The following is an 11024-nucleotide window of genomic DNA, read 5'->3' as shown; positions in this document are numbered from 1 at the left end:
CCTCGGCGTTTATAAAGCACAACCATTTCCGGCAATGATTATGTGGGCATTCTTGAAGTGTATGTCTTTGTCTCCTTCGAAATTACGAGTTACATTGCAATGTATGTTGAAGCCCCCGTCGGTATTGTTCATATAATTCCTATACATATAAGTCGATTCTCCCGTCGTCGTCATCAATGACAATGTATCCTTTTAATAGCGTCACGTTAAGATCGTACTGTTTTTACCATATCGTGTTCGATCTGCATACTTTCTAATTTGAGCATTCAATAGTATATTATTGCTTGATTTTAAATTTATTTATAAGTCACCGTTTATCTCAATTTTCAATGAATTAGTACCATAACGGAAGACGAGTATTAGCATTTTTAATTTATTGGCACCACAACGGAAGACGCGCTGGAACATTTTCAATTAATTGGCACCACAACGGAACCCGCGTCGGAACAATTTAAATTAATTGGCACCACAACAGAAGACGCACTGGATCATTTTCAATTAATTGCCACAACAATGGAAGATGCGTTGGAACATTTTCAATTAATTGGCACCACAGCAGAAGACGCGTTGGATCATTTTTCAATTAATTGGCACCACAACGAAAGACGCACTGGAACATTTTCAATTAATTGCCACAACATTGGAAGACGCGCTGGAGCATTTTCATTTAATTGGAACCACAAGGGAAGACGCGCTGGAGCATTTTCATTTAATTGGCACCACAACAGAAGACGCGTTGGAACATTTTCAATTAATTGCCACAACAATGAAAGATGCGTTGGAACCTTTTCAATTAATTGGCACCACAGCAGAAGACGCGTTGGAGCATTTTCAATTAATTGGCACCACAACAGAAGACGCGCTGGAACCTTTTCAATTAATTGCCACAACAATGAAAGATGCGTTGGAACCTTTTCAATTAATTGGCACCACAGCAGAAGACGCGTTGGAGCATTTTCAATTTAATGGCACCACAACGGAAGACGCGCTGGAACATTTTCAATTAATTTGCACCACAACAGAAGACACGCTGGAGCATTTTCAACTTATTGGCACCACAACGGAAGACGCGTTGGAGCATTTTCAATTAACTGGCACCACATCAGAAGACGCGCTGGAACATTTTCAATTAATTTGCACCACAACAGAAGACACGCTGGAGCATTTTCAACTTATTGGCACCACAACGGAAGACGCGTTGGAGCATTTTCAATTAACTGGCACCACATCAGAAGACGCGTTGAAGCATTTTCAAATAACTGGCACCACAACAGAAGACGCGTTGGAGCATTTTCAATTAACTGGCACCACAACAAAAGACGCGTTGAAGCATTTTCAATTAACTGGCATCACAACAGAAGACGCGTTGGAGCATTTTCAATTAACTGGCACCACAACAGAAGACGCGTTGGAGCATTTTCAATTAACTGGCACCACAACAAAAGACGCGTTGAAGCATTTTCAATTAACTGGCACCACATCAAAAGACGCGTTGGAAGTTTTTTTAATTCACTGGCACCACAACAGAATACGGGTTGGAGCATTTTTAACTTTTTGGCACCACAACAGAAGACGCGTTGGAGCATTTTAAACTACATAAAAAGGTTTTTTGCTCTAGTGATTTCCCGTCGTATATACAGAAACTAATTATGTTTAACAGTAGTTAGAGTGTTTACCTATCAATGTTCTTCTAAATGGTAGAAAGACTGCAAATATTTTTTTTTCATTTTTATATAGCGGAAAATATGTTTTGAATCCACGGATTCAAAAGTGATCCGGTTCTTAGTATCAATAACTAATTGAACTGGTATGATCGAACTGGGAAAAAAATGGAATAGCGCTCCTTAAACTTTTTCTGATTTTGGAAGCTGGCCTCTCTCCCAAATATTGAATCGAAGACCCGACGAAGAAGGATGCATGGCGGCCGTCAAAATAAAAATATAACGTCCACATTTCTTCTTACAAGCTGATATTTTGATAGAAACAACGACAATGTTATATAAGTGCAAACTTATTTCAATGCTGATAAGCATCTACTTGTATATGTTTTCAGAGCACGTTTGATTGAAAAAACTCTTCTTAAGAAATTTACTCTTCCTAAAAGAGCCAAAATGAAAAGTCTGATAGTTGAACTTGATGGCCTTCTTAATGACATTGACGTTAATAGTGATCAACTTATACACTTGCGATAAAATTGCAATAGAATGTACTCGTTTTGCAAATTTTGCAATACTTTGTTCGTATACTGTTTATCTGATATAATATCTACGGGCCTTCCACAGTGCAAAAGTCGTTCGAAGGACCGAAACATAAAATGTTTAAAAAAAAGCACATATTTTGTTTAGTTTTGAAGTTCAAGATTTAGCAAACATAATATATACATCCATTGAAATAGGTGTAGGTGTAATTAGGATTTAAGAAAAAATTGCAAAGAAAGTTTTATCAGCTTTTCAATCAAAAATCATTTTCATAGTTTCGGAAATGTATTTATACAAAATGATTATACTTTTGTGCCAAAATAGTCAAAATTATCAACAATATCTTGTAGCTAAATCATGATCGCAGCTATTTTAAGAAAGATATTTTGAATTGCTGTAATCAGAAAATGAAATTAATAATTGTTCCCGCTCTTATTGAATATCTTTCTTAGATATAATCAGAAACCACAAGTCATTTTTTAACAGTCTGGAGCATTTTGACACAAAATTACTTATACTGTCGATAAACGTCAGGCTGAAAAAAGCAAATGCTTTTTTTTAAACAAAATCTGATAAAACCTTCTTTCGTAAACTTTGGTCAACTCCTTATTACCACAAAACATGTCGCAAAGAATGTTTGTATTGCTCATGAAAAACATTGTACATGTACCTCAAAACTTAATTAAACGTGCACTTTTGAAAGATTTTGATTATTGCCCTTCCTCACCCACATTTGCACTGTAAATTCCCTTTATTAAAAATTATGCCGTTGGTTGGTAAATCGAACCCATTACTACAGCTTGTATCCAATAAGAATAAACGCAACGTCAATATGTTGTTATGGAAAAATACAGTGTCCTTGAAAGACAATTAGTATTAAAATGACGTCCCTCAACAGTACGAAAGAGGGACAAAACACAAAAGTGTCAAAACGTCCAATTGTATCTCTTTTCTAGTTCCATATTCACCAAGCATTATGCACCAGTCGATTGTAACCACGGCCCCCAAGGTCCGGGGAATAGCGGGGACTTTCGACTTTTGGTTTAGCCAACCCCCGGTAAAATCCCCGACCTGCGGGAACACACTTCTGGTAAAATCCCTGCCAAAAGTCCACGCACACCAGGGACATCCTAAGTGAGGCCCATTCCCCGCTATTTTCGGTGCGAAAACAGAACCATAGCAGTCAATCGACACTGCGGGGCCACCTGGAAGGTAAAAACACGGCCCTTTTCTCCCGCTATCCCCGGTATACCCCTGGACCTGGGGGCCGTGGTTACTATTGACTGGTGCATTATACAATTGTCCGATCATACATGTAAATGTTTTTGAGAAATAAGTCGAGTCAAGTCAATCTTATTATAATTATTTAATCCATAACATCAGTTGACCAGAGTACGTATCCTTGACTACAAATATTCTAACATTCCAGCCCGAGTCGCTCATTCTTCTTTAGGGCGACCACGGCGCTGGCTGCAAACGAAATAAAATTACCAACTGATTGTTGATTGTGTATCATTCTAAGCTGGCGTGGGCGTCGTGTTTATTTTCTAACAATGAACCATAGCTCAAAAACGTGAAAGATAGTCAAATGAAACTTGTTACGCATGTTCCAGTCGACAATATTCGCATCAATAGAAAAGGGCATACTTCTGGCTTAAACAGTTTTCGAGTTTCGAGAAAACTACAAAATGGCATATCAAACAACGTGCTTGGCCTCGCTTTAGCTCTGGTTGGTTGCCATTGGTTATTTCTTTCTGTGATAGATATTTGCCCCATTTTGTGATTTTCCAAACTGCCTCTCAACAGATATGAACACTTCCATCGTGAAAATGACATGTTCGCACAGCCCGTGCAGCACGTGTCACTTACCTAAAAGCGAGGCTTTACGCTCATTACGTACGTGTTACACTTGGCTGCACACCGATACCGCACCGTGGTCCGATAGAAAGACAACATCGTTAGCGGAACTTTACGTATCAATTTTCGAATTAATGAATCCAAAAGTGGAGTACTTATCAGTTTTGTTAAGTGTAAATAGACGCCCTCTAATTTGATAGCTGACCTTTTCAGAAAGACAGCCTTCAACTAGATATATGACTAGATAGACGGCCTTTAACCAGAAAGATAACTGGATCTGTGACCTTACTAGAAAGACGGCCTTCAACTAGATATATGACTAGATAGACGGCCTTTAACCAGATACGCCAAAAACAGCACCTTTTTGGACTAGAAATTGTTAAAAATTTCTCCCTCCCCCCCCCCCCTCCAGCCTACACTTTAAACCAAATAGATGGATGACCTTAAACTTGAATCACTTGTCGACTTTTGGCTTATAACTTCTAAGAATTTGGACTTGAACCTCTAGTCGCTCTATAACTTGAACCTCTAGTCGCTCTATAACTTGAACCTCTAGTCGCTCTATAACTTGAACCTCTAGTCGCTCTATAACTTGAACCTCTAGTCGCTCTATAACTTGAACCTCTAGTCGCTCTATAACTTGAACATATTGTCGGGGTATTGCTTCAAACATTTGTCAGATTTGGCTTAACGGCCTTGTAACTGAACATTTAGTTTGCATATGACTTGAAATAAGTTGAACATTTCGTTGTCTTTTACTTCTTCGCAAAAAGAACTAATGCTTTTAAATAGTGTCCATTGTTTCAATACACGAACGATTTGAAAAAAACTTTTCGAATAAATGTTATTTGAATGCTTTATCAATTTGTAACGAAGCTATCTGCTGTTATCATGTAATGTAATTGTTTTATTATGATGTCTCGAGTACTTCAGATGTCTCGACAAAAGCGAAATGAATACTTTATCAGACAATAAAACTGACAGTAATGATCAAATATCAAGTGTTTGCCTGAAAACATTAATGTAGAAGTTTAATTCGCTCACAGTTGTGGCAATACATGCATAATGAAACAATGACACTGAGATAATTCCAGTATACGACTAAAATCGACAGTCTAGCTGGCGTTAAATGGAGGATACTGACCAGATTGACGGCCCAGACTGAAAGAACATACGACCATTATAGACTATAAGGCTCAGATTGGCGCACCATACAACCTTAATCGGTGCCTCAGATGCGATCACAATTGGTATTTATTACCATGAAACGAAACATTCGTCGTTTATGGTATATTTTAACTTCCGACATGTGCTTCATGATCCCTCTACCAACCGATCTTGTTCAAACTTACGATCTTGGCTGTAAGATCTTTCTATCACCGATCTTGGCTGTATGATCTTTTAAAGAACCGACAAATCTAACAATCGATATTGGTTGTATGATATTTCTAACAATCGATATTGGCTGCATGATATTTCTAACAATCGATATTGGCTGCATGATATTTCTAACAATCGATATTGGCTGTATGATATTTCTAACAATCGATATTGGCTGCATGATATTTCTGACAATCGATATTGGCTGCATGATATTTCTGACAATCTATATTGGCTGTATGATATTTCTGACAATCGATATTGGCTGTATGATATTTCTAACAATCTATATTGGCTGTATGATATTTCTAACAATCTACATTGGCTGTATGGTATTTCTGACAATCTATATTGGCTGTATGATATTTCTGACAATCGATATTGGCTGTATGATATTTCTAACAATCGATATTGGCTGTATGATATTTCTGACAATCGATATTGGCTGTATGATATTTCTAACAATCGATATTGGCTGTATGATACTTCTGCAAATCGATATTCTCTATGTAATTACCGATCTGGGCTGTATCATGTTCTTTCAAATTGATGATGATGATGATGATGATGATGATGATGATGATGATGATGATTCATTGCACGATGTCTTATCTTATGTACCCTTCGAACGAACATCACTACCAAAACTCGTAGCTACCACAATACGGTGTAACCATATCCAAGTTTGTCTGCTATCGTGTAAGGGAAGAATTTGATATACGGTGTCCCTATGGTGAAGCTGATTAACAACAAGACGGCCATCAATAATTGATGAGCAGCAAACAATGAAGGAAATACGAGGTACTGTATCCAGAAATGATTTACATTGATTTCCCTTCAATTAAACCAAATAAATCGAGTTCCATAGACATAAAAGCACTTTTTCCTTTATCAGGAAGCTTTAGTTGTTTTTTGCATTTTTTAATTATTATCCAACTTCATCTATCTTGATTTCTGGCCATAGGTGCGGATTTGTAAACATTACGCAATGATGCCAATTACATGTCTCCTAACCTATACTTTCTTTGTTGATAACGAATAACCATTTTGTGTATTAATTCCCTCCCATCTATTTCATACGTTTTTCATCCAAAATGAAAGTTTTGATAGATAACTAGAAAGACGGCATTTAACTAGATCGCTAAGTAGAAAGACGAGCTTTTACTATATTTCTAAAAGGTACTAAGTACTCTTACCAATATTTTGTGTAAAGCCTTTATGGGATGCAAACGGAACAACACTTATTGTTAATTATCTTTCATTCTTAGTTCGTCTATGTTTCAAAACAACCGGTCGACCTGTTGTGATACCATTGGCATCGTCATCATTGGCGTCTGCATTGTCAGCGTCGTGTTAATTTCTAACCATGGGCCATAGCGCACAAACCGTGCAATATATTCGAACAGAAGTTGTACCACATTATCCAATCGACAAAATGCCCCCCCCCCCCCCACACACACCAAAAAAAAAACCAGCAAGGGGCATAATTCTGGCTTTAGTGATATTCGAGTAACATTCCTTTAACTTAAACCCTAAAACAGGCAAGCGTTGGTGTACCCTCCGCGGCGCTCTTGTTACGTAAAATATTACATATCAAAGAAAGTGCTCTAGTTGGTGCCATTGGTTAGTCCCCTTTCTGTGATGGGCATTTAACCCATTTTGTATTTTTCCAAACTGCTTGTGAACTTAAGTTAAAATGACATGTTCGCACAGCCCGAGCAGCACGTGCCACTTACCGAAAATCGAGGCTTTACGCTCATTACGTACGTGTTACTCTTGGCTGCACACCGATACCACACCGAGATCCAAAAGAAAAACAACATCGTTAGCACAATTTTAGCGTATCCATTTTCGCATATGTGTGGGCCTTTTAATTTTTTAATGAATCCAAAAAGGGAGTAATTATCAGTTTTGTTAAGTGTAGATAGACGCCCTCTAACTTGATTAATAACTTGAAAGGTGACCTTTTTAGAAAGACGGTCTTCAACTAGATATATGACTAGATAGACAGCCTTTAACCAGATAGATAACTGGATCTGTGACCTTACTAGAAAGACGGCCTTCAACTAGAAATACACTAGCGGATCAAGCCAAAACTTAACAAAATATTATTAACGTACACCCTCTCTAACGTCAACTCCTGGATCTGGCCCTGATATGTGACGGCCTATCACTTGTCAGCTTTTGGCTTACAACCTCTAGCCGGTCTATAACTTGAACTTTAAGTTAGACTTTTGCTTAACATTTGTCAGATTTGACTTTACTTGTGAACGGCTTCGTAACTGAATATTTAGTTTGCAAATGACTCGCTGAAATTATTTGAACATTTCGTTGTCCTTTACTTCTTCACAAAAAAGAACCAATACTTTTAAATACTGTCCATTGTTTTAATACACGAACACTCTGAAAAAGCTCTTCGAATAAATTTTATTTGAATGCTTTATCAATTTGTTACGAAGCTATCTGCTGTGATGTAATGTCATCTAATGTAATTGTTTTATTATGATGTCTCGAGTACTTCAGATGTCTCGACAAAAGCGAAATGAATACTTTATCAGACAATAAAACTGACAGTAATGATCAAATATCAAGTGTTTGTCTGAAAACATTAATGTAGAAGTTTAATTCGCTCACAGTTGTAGCAATATAATGAAACTATGACACTGAGAAAACTCCAGTTTATGACTAAAATCGACAGTCTAGCTCGCGGTACACGAACGATACTGATCAGATTGACGGCCCAGACTGAAAGAACATACGACCATTATAGACTATAAGGCTCAGATTGGCGCACCATACAACCTTAATCGGTGCCTCAGATGCGATCACTATCAGTATTTATAGCCATGAAACGAAACATTCGTCGTTTATGGTATATTTTAACTTCCGACATGTGCTTCATTATCTCTCTACCAACCGATCTTGTTCAAACTTACGATCTTGGCTGTAAGATCTTTCTATCACCGATCTTGGCTGTATGATCTTTTAAAAAACCGATCTTGTTTTTACTTACAATATTGGCTGTTTGATCGTTTTAACAATCGATATTGGCTGTATGATATTTCTAACAATCGATATTGGCTGTATGATATTTCTAACAATCTATATTGGCTGTATGCTATTTCTGACAATCGATATTGGCTGTATGATAATTCTAACAATCTATATTGGCTGTATGCTATTTCTGACAATCGATATTGGCTGTATGATATTTCTAACAATCGACATTGGCTGTATGATACTTCTGCCAATCGATATTCTCTATGTAATTACCGATCTGGGCTGTATCATGTTCTTTCAAATTAATGATGATGATGATGATGATGATGATGATGATTCATTGCATGATGTCTTATCTTATGTACCCTTCGAACGAACATCACTACCAAAACTCGTAGCTACCACAATACGGTGTAACCATATCCAAGTTTGTCTGCTATCGTGTAAGGGAAGAATTTGATATACGGTGTCCCTATGGTGAAGCTGATTAACAACAAGACGGCCATCAATAATTGATGAGTAGCAAACAATGAAGGAAATACGAAGTACTGTATCCAGAAATGATTCACATTGATTTCCCTTCAATAAAACCAAATAAATCGAGTTCCATAGACATAAAAGCATTTTTTCCTTTATCAGGAAGCTTTAGTTTTTTTTTTTTTGCATTTTTTAATTATTATCCAACTTCATCTATCTTGATTTCTGGCCATAGGTGCGGATTTGTAAACATTACGCAATGATACCAATTACATGTCTCCTAATCTATACTTTCTTTGTTGATAACGAATAACCATTTTGTGTATTAATTCTTTCCCATCTATTTCATACGTTTTTCATCCAAAATGAAAGTTTTCTTTTAAGTTGAAAAGTATGCCCAATTATTTAAATACTCGAAATATATTTTTTCAAGCGTGGCTTTTTATCAGTGCTGGTTTTTATAATGCCAAGGAGAGTTAAGCGTATACTAAACAAGTAAATCCTCGCAAATCTTCTTAAGATGACGCCAATGAGGGGCCGAATGGAATAATTCTTGTCCTTTAGTGATGGTAACAGATTAGATTCCTTAAATGAATTGTTAGCTTTAATCAATGTCTGTTTAAAGCAAATATGATAAAAGACAACAAGAACAAAGGCGGTGGAGCCGGTGACGCCGGTGATGATGATAATGATGATGATGATGATGATGATGATGATGATGATGTTGGTGGTGGTGGTGGTGGTGGTGATGGAGGTGATGACGATGACGACGACGACGACGGCGACGTCGATGATGATGATGATGATGATGATGATGATGATGATGATGATGATGATGATGATGATGATGATGATGATGAAAATGATGATGAAAATGATGATGATGATGATGATGATGATGATGATGATGATGATGATGATGATGATGATGATGATGATGATGATGAAAATGATGATGATGATGATGTCTTCAAAACTACTAATATTCTTTTTTGATCGATATCGATCTTTCAAACGAATTGTTAGCCCTCTTTTAAATATCACTAGCAATACTACCAAAATACGAAGTAAAAATTGGCCTTCAATTTAAGTATCTCAATTTGATTCATTTTGTACAAGAGAAGGTTTTGAAAAATGGTGTCCCTATGGTGAAACTGTTTTACAACAAGACGGCCATCAATAATTGATGAGCAGCAAACAATGAGGGAATTACGAAGTTCTGTATCCAGAAATGATTTACATTGATTTCCTTTCTTCCAAAGATATTAAATCATTGTTTCCTTTTCACGAAGCTTATCTACGGATACTGGCCGTTTTAAAACATTAATGAACCACATATTATTTGAGTATTTGCCATAGGTTCGGACATATCCACTTGTAGAAGAATACATGCATTTGACAGTCTTGCTAATAAATGATTAGAAAACCGTTTACATGTACAGTAAAACTGCGCTTGCTCGAGGACGCCGGGGACCGAGCTAAAACCTCGAGTTATCCGATGCTTCGAACAACCCAACTTTCCATTTAAGTCTGTTATGAAATGTCTTAAAATGTTTTTGTTTTTTTCAAAGTTTAAAGTTGTCAATTGACTTCGGCACCTTAAATTCCAATCTGCATTACATTTTGTATTACAATGTGTGTACCAATAACATGTTTGTGTATTTTAAGTTTATTTTATTTATTTCTCTATTTAACATCTATGTTACATTCTTAATCATCCAGATGAAAGTTTCCATTCCAGTTGTAAATTACGCCCAATTATTTAAATATCCGAAGTTTATTGATTCAAGCGTATATTTTATCAATGCCTTAATTCACAATACCAAAGAGGGTTAAGCTTGTATAAGACAAGTAAATCCGCGCAAATCTTCTAAAGATGACGCTAATGAGAGGCCAAATGGTATTATTTCTTTTCCCTTTTGCGCTGGTAACAAGATTAGATTCTTTAAATCAATTGTTGGTTTAGATCGACAGGTCGGTAAATACAATAGTACAAATGGAGCACATTTCTTCGGTGGATGGCAAATGAGAAATGTCATTGGCTAGATAAATGGCCAATATTGAACATGAAAGAAAACATTAATTTTGCAAAAGTTCACATAATGAATACCT

The sequence above is a fragment of the Mya arenaria genome, chromosome 8, assembly GCF_026914265.1.
Source record: "Mya arenaria isolate MELC-2E11 chromosome 8, ASM2691426v1".
NCBI classification, from domain to species: Eukaryota; Metazoa; Mollusca; class Bivalvia; order Myida; family Myidae; genus Mya; species Mya arenaria.
This window is presented reverse-complemented; position numbering follows the sequence as displayed.